The sequence below is a fragment of the Giraffa tippelskirchi genome, chromosome 3 (genome assembly GCF_054371585.1).
Source record: "Giraffa tippelskirchi isolate mGirTip1 chromosome 3, T2T-mGirTip1v1.2.pri, whole genome shotgun sequence".
Taxonomy (NCBI): Eukaryota; Metazoa; Chordata; class Mammalia; order Artiodactyla; family Giraffidae; genus Giraffa; species Giraffa tippelskirchi.
Genome location: NC_137277.1, coordinates 58,591,481 through 58,606,207, shown reverse-complemented (window position 1 = coordinate 58,606,207; position 14,727 = coordinate 58,591,481). Strand labels below are relative to the sequence as shown.

Genomic DNA, 14,727 nt, shown 5'->3' with positions numbered 1-14,727 from the left:
CTTAAAATATACATAATAGCCTTTTCTCAAGGCTCTGCCTCCCAGGCTTGACCTTTAAGCCATAACACTTTTCATTCACTTATAGATAAAAAGCTGGAGAACAGAAAATAACACTTGCCTTGGTGAGAGTTTGCAGGAACCCAGTGACCAGACCTAACAGGAAAGCTGCAAGAACAAAGGATTATCACATTCCCTCTGGGGTCTGGTCAGCACCAAGAGGTTTGTAACAACCAACGGGAGCGCCTTTCCTTTTGGAACAAAAGAAGCTTGAATTCTAACTCTGGTAAGATGGTTCTTTGGGACACTAATCCATCATCTTCTATTTCTGCTGGCTTTCTGAATAAAGCCTCTATTCGGTGCCCTATCACTTCATCTCTCTGTATATTGGCCTGCATGCAATGAGCAGTGTAAGCTTGGGCTTGTAACACGTGTACTAATCTTTAGACTGCAACAAGCAGATGATGGTTTAAGTCAAGGGACCAAAGAACTTTAATACAAGTCTCAATAAGTTTTGACAAAGCAATATGGCAAGAAAGATCAAAGTCATGGATGATGGCAAAGGCTTTATGAAGATTACAACTTTTAAAATAGGCCTTAAGGATGGATTTAATTTTTGTAAGCAGGGATGGTTTGAGGATAAACGAATTTATAGAGAATAGATATCTTAAGCAACAACAAAAAACTGAGAACTTGTTAAAGATTGGGGAAGACTGAAAGCCCATCATGGTCTGCATGTTAGAGGAGTAGTAGGAAATCAAGTTACCAAGATAGTTATGCAAACAGCAATGAACATGGGATAAGAGAGTCAAGCCTCAGTTATTCTACTTACATACTGGATGACCTTGATCAAGATCAGTGATCTCTCTTGGCTTCAAATAGTTTTGCAAAGTCCCATCTAACACTGTTGTTCTGAGGATTAAATGAGTTCAAATGTTGCAGAATGTTGATTGTGACCTGTGACCATATTGTGAAAATACGTGACTATCATATGGAAGGGATGCCACTAAAGACTTCTAAGAAGGAGAATTAGAGAGTGGCATGACCAGAATTGCCTAGAGCCCAGTCCAGAAACAGGTATAGGTTAAACTGGAATGTGGAGAGCAGGGTTAAAGACCTGAAAAAGCGTTAATCGTTTATTAAATTTGGTTGAGATATAATGTGGATCCAAACTCTAGTACTAACAATTGGGCTTGAAATAAATAGAGATTTTAGAAACATTTCAGAATTATACAAAAGTGATTTCACACTTGATTTTGATGAAAAGTGGAGGAAATAAAGTACTCTACCATAATTCTGAAACTTAAGACCAAGTGAGTAAGAGAATGTGTTAGTTGCTCAGCCATGTCTGACTCTTTGAGACCCCATAGACTGTAGCCTGCCAGGCTCCTCTGTCCATGGAATTCTCTAGACAAGAATACTGGAGTGGGAAGTCATTACCCTTCTCCAGGGGATCTTCCTGACCCAGGGATCAAACCCAGGTCTCCTGTACTGCAGGCAGAGTCTTTACTATCTGAGCCACCAGAAAAGTACCAAGTAAGAGAGTAATTATCAACAAAAGAAAATCTTGACGAAGAAAGGTTTTTCTTGAGAAAGAACATGAGTAGATTTCAAGGAACTGGTGAGAACTCTAGGTTAAGATACCCTGCAAGCGTTGAATATGTGCGTTTGTGGCCAAGGAGAGAGGTAAGGACGATAGGATATGTGGCAGACAGAATAGTGAACTCTTAGTGATATTCATATCCTAATGCCCCAAACTAGTGAATATGTTAGATTATACAGCAAAAAGAAATTAAATTTGGAGGGAGAAGTAATCAAGGTTGATAGTCAGCTGAACTTTAAATAGGGAGATTATCCTGGATTACTTGGGTAGGTTCCCTATAATCACAAAGGTAATGATAAAGGAAGGCAGAAGAGATTGTTGGAGTTACATGATGTGAAAAGAACTCAACTAGCCATTGCAGGCTTTGAAGACAAGAAAGGGGATCTCAAGCCAAGGAATGTGGGCTTTCTAGAAGCTGGAAAGGGCAAAGAAAAGGACTTATCCTTTAGAGCCTTTAGAAAGGAACATGGTTGCCAACAACAATTAGACCCAGATCAGATACTTAATCTACAGAAATTGTAAGGTGATAATTATGTTTTTTTCTAAACCACTAAGCCTGTGGTACCTTTTACAGTGGCAACAGGGAACTAATACAAAGTGATTTTGGAAAACTGAGGATGGAGAAAATGGTCAGAAATGGTGTGAGTTCTTCCTGAAAGTGACCTGTGAAACACATATGGTTACAGCCTACCGAAAGCAGGAGCAGTGGAAAGCCCTTAGCATGAGTCTGCAAATTTCTTATTCTATGACTGATTATTGGAAACTTAGGAAAATACAAATTATTTCATTTGCACCAAAAAAGAAGTCATCAAAATTGTATTAATCCATTCCAAGATCCTCCTTCTTCCCCAAAGTCATCATTCATGGACCTGTGAGATAAAGAATTCCATCTTGGGGAGGAGGAGAAATTGATCATTTTAAGTTAAGTAACTACTAAAAGATTAGAGATAAAAAATAATAGAAAATTTCAACCTTCTCTTTTCAAGAAACAACACTCTAATTTCTAGAAACACCCAGCTTTTCTAATACCTCACAGCCTCCATCGCTCTGTGTCCCAGCGATGATGTTGGTCCAGGGTGCAGAAGAACCAGAAGTATCTCTGGTTTCGCTGGATACAGAAAACATGGCAGCAAAGTTTACCTCACTATTGGCTCAGCTCCGCTGAGTGTTGTTTCTCAATTTACTTCTGGTCACTGCCTCAATCTGCTATAAATCTGCCCCCTAGATAGGTTATTGCTTACTCCAGATGGGCATCAGTGGGACATGGACCATGGTGTATGGGGGAAATCATCTCTTTTTTTTTTATAGTTCAGATATTTTATTTCCCACAGCACAGAGGATATGTCAAGATGTCAGATTTCTCTGTGAAGTAGAAACAAAAGACATTATTTAAACCTGTTTAATATGTCCTTCTTGGGGTTATAATAAAAAACTAAAAACAAGAAAACTGTTTTTTCCAAGTCATTTTATTAACAAACCCCAATTCTTAGCCTTATATTACTTATCTCTAGAAGGGCAGCACATTTCTCCTTTTCAAACACAGGATAAATATCTGCTGTACTTCAGTTACTTTCTCACCCTCAATATCTCCAACACCCACCCCCACCGCAGACAGAGTGAGGAAATGAGGCCCAGAGTGAAGGAAGTCTAAACTACTGGCCAGTTCTCACACCACAGAATGTGGGAGGAGAGGGAAGGGGATCCAAGCCTTTAGCAGAACAGCCCAGAGTGGATATTAACAAGCAAAACTCTGACACCATCGAAATTCATGACAAGGATTCTTTTTGCTTTTCCAATAGATAAATATTAAAACATGAAACATAAAAATAGCTCTTATATAGCAAATATTAATTCTTCGTGACTGTGCAATCTGAATGCAGGAAAATAATGATCTTTACAAATGCCATACATACTCAGATTCCTGTTACAGTATGAGCCAGAGAACCCTCTGTGCCCTTCAAGCATCAACAAGCACACACTTTCTTATCTAGATCTCTTTATTAATTTTCTGAATTTGAGGCTGGACTCTGGGAACTATTGTTGTCAGAATGTGTATCCACTAATATTTACAAATATATTGGTCAAAACTTTGCCAATTAATACTGTTCTCTTCTTAGATCACATAAATTTCTGGTCAACAACCCCACACTCATCTGACTTTAAAGGAAGGTGTATGTGAGATTGTTATACATATCCTCTCAAACTCTGTAAGTGAATGTTCTTTTTTTGATATTTATTTTCATGTATTTATTTGGCTGTACCAGGTTTTAGTTTCTGCACACAGAATCTTCTAGCTGCAGCATGTGGGATCTCATTCCTCCAGCAGGGATTGAACTCCTGCACTGAGAGCTTGGAGGCTTAGCCCCTGGATCACCAGGAAAGTCCTGGTGAATATTCTTTTAGATAAGCACAGAATGCTGACAAACTTTTTTCTGATGAGTAGTTTGCTTATTTTCTGAAATCATGATAGTAACTAGCCAGGAAGGAAGGTGCCATGTGCAGGAAACATATCAGGTGACTTGAAAGGCTGCTTCCAACTGCGTCCCACTCTGCTGAAAATCCTTGAGAGCCTCAGTGTAGGGTAGGTCCCTTAAAAATGTTTCTTTCGCTTTTTTCCTGAGTTATGTGAGCTATGATGACAATTATATTGAACCTCACATTGTAAGTACGTGAGAACTAATGCCAAAACTGACAGCTTTGATGTAATCAGTTTCATGCACCAACCACCTTGTAGAGCTGTAGTTCTGAGTATGGAACATCTGGAGCTACAATTTAATTGGTAGTTGTAATAGTTGCACAGCTGTTTATAACGTTTCTAGCTATGTTAATCATAGCTGAAATGATGTTTATCAGAAAGCCACACAAGAGAGGCCAATTCATGAGTATCAACAGTTGTTGACTTTTAGAATGTTACAATGTACATTACCTTACTTAGCATCATATAATGAATAGTCAAAATAGTGTATGATATCACTTATATTTGGAATCAAAAATAATAAAATGTATATATAAAACAGAAAAACAGTTTGACAGATATAGAAAACAAATTTATTATCTTCAGTTCAGTTCAGTGGCTCAGTCATGTCCAACTCTTGGCAATCCCATGGGCTGCAGCACGCCAGGCTTCCCTGTCCATCACTAACTCCCAAAGCTTGCTCAAACTCATGTCCATCAAATTGGTGATGCCATCCAACCATCTCATCCCTGTCGTCCCCTTCTCCTCCTGCCTTCAATCTTTCCCAGCATCAGGGTCTTTTCCAGTGAGTCAGTTCTTCAGGTTCTTCAGCATCAGGTGACCAAAATACTGGAGTTTCAGCTTCAACATCAGTCCTTCCAATGAATATTCAGGACTGATTTCCTTTAAGATTGACTGGTTTGATCTCCTTGCAGTCCAAGGGACTCTCAATAGTCTTCTCTAAAACCACAGTTCAAAAGCATCAGTTCTTTGGCACACAGCTTCTTTATAGTCCAACTCTCACATCCATACATGACTACTGGAAGAAAACCATAGCTTTGACTAGAAGGACCTTTGTCAGCAAAGTAACGTCTCTGCTTTTTAATATGCTATGGCTTCCCTGGTGGCTCACACGGTAAAGCGTCTGACTACAATGCAGGAGACTCAGATTTGATCCCTGGGTGGGGAAGATCCACTGGAGAAGGAAATGGCACCCTACTCCAGTACTCTTGCCTAGAAAATCCCAAAGGAGAAGCCTGGTAGGCTACAGTCCATGGGGTTGCAAAGAGTTGGACATGACTGAGCGACTTGTCTTCACTTCACTTCACTAGGTTGGTCATAGCTTTTCTTCCAAGGAGCAAATATCTTTTAATTTCAGGGCTGCAGTCACCATCTGCAGTGATTTTGGAGACCAAAAAATTAAAGACTCTCACTGTTTCCATTGTTTCCCCATCTATTTGCCATGAAGTGATGAGACTGGTTACCATGATCTTCGTTTGTTGAATGCTGAGTTTTAAGCCAACTTTTACACTCTCCTCTCTCACTTTCATCAAGAGGCTTTTGAGTTCTTCTTCACTTTCTGCCATAAAGGTGGTGTCATCTGCATATCTGAGGTTATTGATATTTCTCCCGGCAATTTTGATTCTATCTTGTGCTTCATCCAGTCCGGCATTTTGCATGATGTACTCTGCATATAAGTTATATAAGCAGGGTGACAATATACAGCCTTGACGTACTCCTTTTCCTATTTGGAACCAGTCTGTTCCACATCCAGTTCTAACTGTTGTTTCTTGACCTGTATAGAGATTTATCAGGAGTCAGGTAAGGTGGTCCGGTATTGGTATTCCTATCTCTTGAAGAATTTTCTACAGTTTTTTGTGATCCACACAGGCAAAGACTTTGGCATAGTCACTAAAATAGAAGTAGATGCTTTTCTGGAACTCTCTTGCTTTAACAATGATCCAGTAGATGTAGGCAATTTGATCTCTGGTTCCTGTGCTTTTTCTAAATCCAGCTTGAACATCTGGAAGTTTACAGTTCATGAAGCCTCTCTTGGAAAATGGTAAGCATTATTTTGCTAGTGTGTTAGATGAGTGCAATTTTGTGGTAGTTTGAACATTCTTTGGCATTTCCTTTCTTTGGGGTTGGAATGAAAACTGACCTTTTCCAGTCCTGTGGCCACTGCTGAGTTTTCCAAATTTGCTGACGTATTGAATGCAGCACTTTCACAGCATCATCTTTTAGAGCTTGACAGAGTTCATCTGGAATTCCATCACCTCCACTAGCTTTGATCATAGTAATGCTTTCTAATGCCTACCTGACTTTGGACTCCAGGATGTTTGGCTCTAGGTGAGTGATCACACCATCATGGTTATATGGGTCATGAAGATCTTTTCTGCATGACTGTTCTATGTATTCTTGCCACCTCTTCTTAATCTCTTCTGCTTCTGTTAGGTCCATACCATTTTTGTCCTTTATTAAGCCCATCTTTGCATGAAATGCTCCTTTGATATCTCTAATTTTCTTGAAGAGATCTCTGGTCTTTCCTATTCTATCGCTTTCCTCTATTTCTTTGCATTGACCACTGAGGAAGGCTTTCTTTTCTCTTCTTGCAATTCTTTGGAACTTAGCATTCAAATAGGTATATCTTTCCTTTTTTCCTTTGCCTTTAGCTTCTCTTCTTTTTTCAGGTATTTGTAAGGCCTCCTCAGGCAAGCATTTTGCCTTTGGGGATTTATTTTTCTTGAGGATGGTCTTGATGACTACCTCTTGTACAAGGTCACAAACCTCCATCCATAGTTCTTCAGGTATTCTGTCTATCAGATCTAATCCCTTGAATCTATTTGTCACTTCCACTGTATATTTGCAAGGGATTTGCTTTAGATCATACCTGAATGGTCTCATGGTTTTCCCTACTTTCTTTAATAAGTCTGAACTTGGCAATAAGGAGTTCATGATCTGAGCCACAGTCAGATCCTGGTCTTGTTTTTGCTAACTATATAGAGCTTCTCCATCTTTGGCTGCAAAGAATATCATCAGTCTGATTTCAGTGTAGATGATCTGGTGATGTCTATGTGTAGAATCGCCTCTTGTGTTGGAAGAGCGTGTTTGCTATGACCAGAACATTCTCTTGGCAAAACTCTGTTAGCCTTTGCCCTGCTTCATTTTGTACTCCATGGCCAAACTTTCCTGTTACTTCAGGTATTTCATAATTTGCTACTTTTGCATTCCAGTCACCCATGATGAAAAGGACAACTTTTTTTTTTTTTTTTTTGGTGTTTGTTCTAGAGGGTCTTGTAGGTCTTCATAGAATCGTTCAACTTCAGCTTTTTCAGCATTACTGCTTGGGGCCTACACTTGGATTACTGTGATATTGAATGGTTTGCCTTGGAATCAAACAGAGATCATTCTGTCATTTTTTGAGATTGCACCAAAGTACTGCATTTTGTTGACTATGAGGGATACTCCATTTCTTCTAAGGGATTCTTGCCCACAGTAATAGATATAATGGTCATCTGAGTTAAATTTGCCCATTCCAGTCCATTTTAATTCCGCTCAGTCATGTCCAACTCTTTGTGGCCCCATGGACTGTAGCCTACCAGCCTCCTCTAGCCATGGTCTTTTCCAGGTAAGAATACTGGGGTGGGTTGGCATTCCCTTCTCCAGGAGATCTTCCCGACGCAAGGATTGAACCCGGGTCTCCCGCATTGTAGGCAGATGCTTTATCATCTGAGCTACCAGGAAGTTCTCAGTTTAATTCACTGATTCCTAAAATGTCGATGTTCACTCTTGCCATCTCCTGTTTGACCACTTCCAATTTACCTCGATTCGTGGACCTAACATCCCAGGTTCCTACGCAATGTTGCTCTTTACATCATCGGACCTTACTTCCATCACCAGTCACATCCACAACTGGGCGTTGTTTTTGCTTTGGCTCCATCTCCTCATTCTTTCTGGAGTTATTTCTCCACTGATCTCCAGCAGCATATTGGGCACCTACAGATCTGGGGAGTTCATCTTTCAGTGTCCTATCTTTTTTTTCTTTTCATACTGTTAATGGTTCTCAAGGCAAGAATACTGAAGTGGTTTGCCATTCCCTTCTCCAGTGGACCACGTTTTGTCAGAACTCCCCACCATGACCTGTCCATCTTGGGTCTCCCTACACAGCCACAGTCTTTTTATGGAAACATTATATCTGAAATTGTAAAAACAACTATTTCTCGCTATTCCATCTTCACTTCAATATATTTCACATTTTTCTCAAACACTACTCATGTCATTTTCAGACAGACTGAAACTTCTAAAAGTCATGCTCCCTATGCCAAGCCACGAGAGAAATAAGTCAAAAAGCAAGAAAAAACTGCATTTAAAATTCTCTTGGTTCTCTAGGGTTTACACAAGAATAAGACATAAATTATGTATCAAGAAAAATCCAAGTGGGCATTTGCTTCTCTATAGCAGCTGAGACACAACCCTATGCAAGATTGTCTGGTAACCCGAAACCAGTGGAATAGAACATTTTGTGTTAAGCGTAAGCCCTGGAGATATTCCCAGACTTGACAAATACGAAAAGGTGTTACATAATAAAATTTTAAAAACCTAGTGAGAGAATACTGAAGAAAAAAAGGCAAAATTTTAAATAGAGATACCTAATGAATATTTTTTGTCTTCAGTTTACCATGCATTCATTCAAACAACCATTCATTCAACAAATATTTTATTGAGTGACTACTACAGAAAATATACTGGTACTGAAGATTTAAATACATTGCAAAATGTGAGAATGGATAACCTCAGGGAAAAGCCAGACTGAGAAACCTAAAAAGGAAAAGCTACTCTCTTTAAGTTTCAAAAGTAAGAATAATTACATGAACCTGAGTATAATCTTTAATTTTCTGTTTTAGAAATGGTTGATTCTTTTTGCAACTTTACTGAAGTACAATTAGCAAACAAAACCTGTATAAATTTAATGAATACAATAGGAGAAGTTTTGACATATGTCTATCTCCCTGAAACAAACATTACAATCAAGAATTCACTACTGATGCCTAGGGATATGGAATACTCATGCTGTGAAGGTTTGTAAGTACAAATTCCCCTTCAAACATGTATATTTAAGCTATCTATTTATTTTTCACCCAGCTTTTCTTAAGGTGCAATTGACAAAATTCCTACAGTCAAGTTAATTAACACATCTGTTGCTATGCACAGTTACCTTTTATTTATTTATTATTGTTTTTTAGTCAGAATGCTTAAGATTTACTCTCAGCAAATTTCAAATAGAGTATTATTAACTTTATGGCCATGCTGCACAACACATCATCAGAATTTATTCATCTTATACTCTTTGACCATCTACTCATTTCCCCCATTCCTCAGCCTCTAGCAGCCATCATTCTACTGCTGAATTCAACTTCACTTTTTTTTTCTTTATCCCCCCCGCCCTGCTTTTTTAAAGGTTCCACATATAAGTGGTTTATCAGTGTCGAAGTCATGTTCAACTCTTTGTGACCCCATGGATTGCAGCACACCAGGCCTCCCTGTCCCTCACCATCTCCTGGAGTTTGCCCAAGTTCATATCCATTGCATCAGTGACGTCATTCAACAATCTCATCCTCTGTTGCTCTCGTTCTCCTTCTACTGTCAATCTTTCCCAGCATCAGGGTCTTTTCCAATGAGTTGGCTGTTTGTATCAGGTGGCTAAAGTATTGGAGCTTCAGCTTCAGCATCAGTTTTCCCAATGAATATTCAGGGTTGATTTCCTTTAAGGTTGACTAGTTTGATCGTCTTGCTGTCCTGGGAACTCTCAAGAGTCTTCTCAGCACCACATTCTTCAGCACTCTGCCTTCTTTATGGTCCAACTCTCACAAATGCATGTGACTACTGGAAAGATTATAGCCTTGACTACATGGAGCTTTGTTAGCAAAGTGATGTCGTTGCTTTTTAACACACTGTCTAGGTTTATCAAAGCTTTCCTTACATGAAGCAATCATCTTCCATTTTCTTGGCTGCAGTCATCATCTGCAGTGATTGTAGAGTCCAAAAAGAGGAAATCTGTCACTGCTTCCACATTTTCCCCTTCTATTTTCCATCATACCAGATGTCATGATCTTAGTTTTTTTTTTTAATATTGAGTTTTAAGCTGGCTTTTCCACTCTCCTCCTTCACCCTCATCAACAGGTTCTTTAGTTCCTCTTCCCTCTATGTCATTAGAATGGTATCTTCCACATATCTGAGGTTGTTGATATTTCTCCCAGCAATATTGATTCCAGCTTATAACTCGCCTAGCCTGGCATTTCTCATGATACACTCTGTACATAAGTTAAATAAGCAGCGTGACAATAAACAGCCTTGTCATATTCCTTTACCAATACTGAACCAATCAATCAGTTGTTCCATACAAGGTTCTAGCTGTTGTTTCTTGACCTGCATATAGGTTTCTCAGGAGGCAGGTAAGACAGGCTGATATTCCCATCTCCTTAAGAGTTTTCCAGTTTGTTATTATCCACACAGTCAAAGGCATTAGCATAGTCAGTGAAACAAAGTAGATGTTTTTCTGGAATTCCCTTGCTTTCTGTATGATCCAGCAAATGTTTGCAATTTGATCTCTGGTTCCTCTGCCTTTTCTGAACCCAGCTTGAACAACTGGAAGTTCCCGGTTCACATAATGCTAAAGCCAAGAATGCAGAATTTTGAGAATAACCTCACTAGCATGGGAGATGAATGCAATTGCCTAGTGGTTTGAACATTCTTTGGTACTGCCCTTCTTGGGACCTGGGATGAGGATTGATCTTTTCCAGTCCTGTGGCCGCTGTTGGATTTTCCAAATTTGCTGACATATGGAGTGCAGCACTTTGAAAGCATCATATTTTAGGATTTTAAATAGCTCTGCTGGAATTCCATTGCCTCCACTAACTTTTTTGACAGAAGTGCTTCTTAAGGCCCACTTGACTTCACTCCAGAATATGAGGCTCTGGGTGATTAACCACACTATCATGGTTATTGAGGTCATTAAGATCTTTTTTGTACAGTTCTTCTGTGTATTCTTTCCATCTCTTCTTGATCTCTTCTGCTCCTATTAGGTCTTTACCATTATCATCCTTTATTGTGTCCATCTTTGGATGAACTTGTCCTTTAATATTTCTTATTTTCTTGAAGATATCTCTAGTCTTTCCTCTCTGTTGTTTTCCTCTATTTCTTTGCATTGTTCATTGAAGAAGGCCTTCTTGTCTCTCCTTGCTATTCTCTGGAGCTCTGTGCTTAGCTGGGTGTACCTTTCCCTTTCTCCCTTGCTTTTTGCTTCTCTTCTTTCTTCAGTCATTTGTAAAGCTAGTGGTACTATACAATATTTCTCTTTATCTGGCTTATGTCATTCAGTATAATGTCCTCCAGGTTATTTTCACCTTTCAAGGAATTCACCCATTCATTTAAGATGTTCAAATTTATTGTTATAAAGTTTTCTATAATATTTCCCTAGAATTCTTCTAATATTTATAGACTCTAGAGTGATAACACCCTTCTCATTCCTAATATTTGATAACTTATATTTTCTCTAATTTTTTCCCCTATCTGTCTGACTAGGATTTATAAACTTTATTGGCTCTCTTAAATCCTTTTAAAATTTTATTGATTTTTGTTTGTTTGCTTTTTATTGCTTCCCTATTTTTGCCTGCATTGATTTCTGTTCAAATTTACTTTCTGCTACTTACTTTGAGTTCAGATTTTTCCTGTATTTTCTGGTTTCTTAAGATGAAAGTGTTAGTCGTTCAGTCGTGTCCAACTCTTTTTGTGACACTTTGGACTGTAGCCCTCCAGGCTCCTTTGTCCATGGAATTCTCCAGGCATGAAAACTGAAGTGGGTTGCCATGCCCTTCTCCAGGGGATCTTCCTAACCAGGATTGAACCTGGGTCTCCTGCACTGAAGGCAGATTCTTTACCATCTGTGCCACACAGGAAAGCTCCTTCTTTAGGTGAAGTCCAGGTCATTTAAAATCTTAAAAAAAAAAAAAAAGTAGAGGCCTTTAATGCTATACATTTCTTTGCAGACATTACTTTATCATCACCTCACAAAATTTGATATGTTGTTTTCATTTTCATTCATTTCAATATACTGTGTACTCTCCCTTTGATTTCTCTTTGACTCATGAGTTATTTAGATACGTGTTATTTAGTTTCCAAACATTTGGGCATTTTCTAAATATATTATCTGGTTGATTTTCCAATCATTGAGGATGCTTTGTATGGTGTAAATTCTTTTAAATTGAATAAGACTCATTTTATGATTCTGAATATGGCCTATCTTGGTAAATATTCCATGTGCACTTGGAAATAATGTATGTTATGTTTTGTTAAGTGAAGAATTCATATTTTAGTTTTTAAAAATTATTTATGTGTTTGATTTTACATAGTCTCTATGATTCTTCTTCAAGTTCATTAAGCTTTCATCTACATGTTTAAAATACTATTAATGCCTTCCAAGGCATTTTTTTAAATTTCAATTTTGTAGTTTTCATTTCTAGAACTATTAGTAGGGTCTTCTTGCCTCTAACAAGTTCAATATTTCTTTTAAGTTTTTTGATAACTAAAATTATGATAACTACTTAAATGTCTTTATCTACTAATTTTATCATCTGTCATTTCTGCATGTTTCTACTGATTGGATTTTCTCATTATGTGTCATATTTTCCTGCTTCTTTTTGTGCCTAGACACTTGTGACTGGATGACAAAAATGTTGTGATTTTCACCTTTTGTGTGCTCATTATTATGTCTTATAAATATCTTTATCTTTATTTGGGATAAGGTTAAGTTACAAGGAATCAATTTGATTATTCCAGAGCTTGCTTTTGAGCTGCTTTGGTGACATCAGAGAATCTGGAGTAATGAGATTTTAACTCCGACTGGTGCAAACACTGGCACTATGTGAGCTCTGAGAACTGTTCCCTCTTCTTTCTCAAAATCTTGAACTATTCCATTAGTGATGACTCTAATGGGACCCTATGTGGGTCTCTGAAGTTTTCTGTGCAGCTCTCTTCTCTTCAAATCCATATTCTGTGACCTTGAAATGCCTTGGGCTCTCTGAACTTCAAATGTTCTACGTTCTCAACTCAAGGAAATCCTGAATTCTGCCCATATCTCCCCTCAACCCATGCTATTGCTTAGAAAGTCTCTCAAGGAGTAATCCGGGGCTATCATAACTCACCTTATTCATTTCCTCTCTGTCAGTTATCACTGTCCTTTGTTGTCTGAAAAGCCATGATTTACATATCTCGTCCAATATTTTGATTGTTTGAGGTGGGTGGATAAATTTGTCTCTATTCCTCCACCTTGAAACCAAAATAATGATATTTTATAATTGATTAACTTTACAACTGATTTTTCAGTCTAGTAAGCAGATCACCTTACTCCATATTCCATACATTCAAAATAATTTTATTTTTCTTTCACTTTGCAGAATGTCTTTTATTTTTGTATTATAACTGCCTGGAATAATTTAGTCATCAAGCAGCATAAATGTCTGTGATATATCACATGAAATGCCATGCTTCAATGAGTTTGCTGTGATGTTCGTATTGGTATTCTCAAACAGTATCCATAAGGGACCATTTCAATGTATATCAAACTGTCTTTAAGGATTTGTTATTGATAATTTGATGCAAAGAGGTGAATCATTGGAAAAGACCCTGAAGCTAGGAAAGATTGAAGGCAGGAGGAGAAGGGGATGACAGAGGATGAGATGATTGGATGGCATCACTGACTCAATGGACATGAGTTTGTGTAAGCTCTGGGAGATGGAGGACGACAGAGAAGCCTGGCATGCTGTAGTCATGCAGTTGCAAAGAGTAGGACATGACTGAGCAACTGAGCAACGACTCTTGAGTCTCAAAATCTGAATATCTCGGCCCAGCTCTCTCTATAGGAAGTCCAGCATCCCCCCCCCCCCCCAGACATCAGCCCAGCACAAAGTCCAGCCCTCCAGTTGCCTCAGCCCAAGAGAAGATGAAGTTTCCTTTTCTACAGTCTAAGGTCCAAAGCTTGGACATGAGTTTGAGCAAACTCTGGGAGATGGTGAAGGACAAGGAAGCCTGACATCCTGCAGTTCATGACGTCACAAAGAATTGGATCTGACTGAGCGACTGAATGGCAAATTGCTTTTCAGTCAGGAAGTTGTGTCTGATTCTTTGTGACCCCATGATTTGCAGTATGTCAGGCTCTTCTGTCCTCCACTATCTCCTAGCTGCTAAGTCGTGTGAGTCGTGTCCGACTCTGTGCGACCCCATAGACGGCAGCCCACCAGGCTCCCCCGTCCCTGGGATTCTCCAGGCAAGAGTACTGGAGTGGGTTGCCATTTCCTTCTCCAACTACCTCCTAGAGTTTGCTCAAATTCTAGGGCTTCTCTGGTGGCTCAGATGGTAAAGTGTCTGCCTGCAATGCAGGAGACCCAGGTTCAATCCCTGGGTCAGGAAGATCCCCTGGAGAAGGGAATGGCGACCCACTCCAGTACTCTTGCCTGGAAAATTCCACGGATGGAAGAGCCTGGTGAGCTACAGTTCATGGGGTCGCAAAGAGTCAGACACGACTAAGCAACTTCACTTGGTGAGTCAGTGATGCTACTTAACCATCTCACCCTCTGCTGCCCCCTTCTCCTTTTGCCTTTAATCTTTAGAGTGTTGT

At 39.0% G+C, this 14,727-nt stretch overlaps 1 long non-coding RNA gene across 1 annotated transcript in view; it reads left to right on the top strand.

Annotated features, from left to right (window-relative positions):
- Positions 1-1,789, top strand: part of LOC145540244 (uncharacterized) — a 41,443-nt gene extending 39,654 nt beyond the window's left edge. The window contains exon 3 of the long non-coding RNA XR_014078223.1: positions 86-1,789. This is a non-coding gene — a long non-coding RNA (uncharacterized LOC145540244). The remainder of the gene's footprint in view (positions 1-85) is intronic.
- Positions 1,790-14,727: the final 12,938 nt, after the last annotated feature.